The following is a 1,708-nucleotide window of genomic DNA, read 5'->3' on the forward strand; positions in this document are numbered from 1 at the left end:
TTTTTTTTTTTTTTTAAATGTAAAGTAAACTAATGAGTAAATAATGAAGAATCCAGACATAATGTAATATGTTTACATCAATTCAACATTACTTTTGACTCTTTAAGGTTGGATTTGATGAAGGTTAAAGAATCAAATCTTCGCTTTAGTCTGTGGTGGCAGATTGTGGATTAGGATTAGGGTGATGGTAAAGAGGCCTTCCAACCTCCAAGATGAACCATAAGAATCCCAGTTTCAACCTGCAAAAAGCTGCTAAGCCATCAGGACGACTTGATCAAAGCCAATAAATACATTTTCAATGATTATTGAGAAGGTTGTGAAAAATTGTCAATGTTTTAAATAAAATGTGAATAAAAACCGCAAAGGAATCATTTTGCACATTTTTTCTGTGTTTGGTTATTTATTTAGAGATGCCCGACTCACTTCCTGGTAGAAATATTAGTATTTGGCTAAATGAATCCAAATATTAGCATTTTGTTGAGCTTTTGGATGTTTGGCCACTTCCTTGTGACGGTTCGTCTGAATAAATCCATTTCCTGGTTCTGATCCAGCTTTACAGAAAAGTCTGCAACTTTTCATTGAGCTTGCACTTTTGTTAAAAAAATAAAATAAAAACCTAAGTTACAAAACGCTCATTGCTAAAGAAGCTGATGTTCCCAAATATATTAGTGGAAAATTTGGTGGAGGGAAAAACCACCAATGGGAATAACAGCAGCCTTGAAAGTAAAATCAGCATCTCCTGAAAATCAGCCTGAAAATATTCGGATTAGCTGATGAACTGAATTTTGGGTTTTCATTCGTTGTAACTGATCTTCAAAATTCCCGTAATAAAAGCTCAAAATGTCCATTTGTAACTAAACAATGTGGAGTTCAACTTTTTGAATTTAAATTATGAAATAAAAATTAATTTTTTTTTATTAAAGTGATTTATTAAAATGCTTCTGGCTCGTTGAATTGTTCTGGAATAATTTATTTAAATTCTATTTTACAGATTAATCGTGATCATTTAAATAATCGTCAACTAATTGATTAATCGTGATTAATTCAGACTCAGAAAACAACATGTAGAGCAGTAAGTAAGTCATAATTGTACAATATTCATTTTTTTGCATTTGAGATATTAAAAACTTTGTCTCTAAATATGTTTCATTCAAAGTTACTTAAGTATCAGTTTTAGCTTCACCAGTTGTATTTTAGGCCATAAAATGTTTATTTTCTTATTTTAAGATTAATTGAATTATTTGTGTATTTGCATCTTTAATGTATTTTTAATATTGTATAAAAAGACTTAAGTGGTTAAATGAAATATCTAATAAAATGTTTATCTAATTAATCGTCATAACAAGTGATCACTAAAATAATTGTTAGTTTCAGCCCTAAACTGAGTATTTACTAATAAAATGTAAGAATGTTGTTAATTCAAATATGTCTAACAATCTAAGGTTATTGTACATAAAGAACATTTTGATTTAGTGAAACTGACCAGCAAATCTGTTTAATTAAGGTTGAAAAGACGGAGAAATGAACTAATTTGAGTCTACATTTTCCCACGCTGGTTTCTCCACTAGAAATCTTCAATCTCAGCCGTTTTGTGTTTTAACACCTCTGGACATGATGAAAAAGGACAAATCTAACCTCTGATGAGGCTTTTAATTTCACCTGAGCCGGACGCTGCAGCTCTTCTCAGCCTTAAATGGAGACACTGAGA

The sequence above is a fragment of the Poecilia reticulata genome, linkage group LG12, assembly GCF_000633615.1.
Source record: "Poecilia reticulata strain Guanapo linkage group LG12, Guppy_female_1.0+MT, whole genome shotgun sequence".
Taxonomy (NCBI): domain Eukaryota; kingdom Metazoa; phylum Chordata; class Actinopteri; order Cyprinodontiformes; family Poeciliidae; genus Poecilia; species Poecilia reticulata.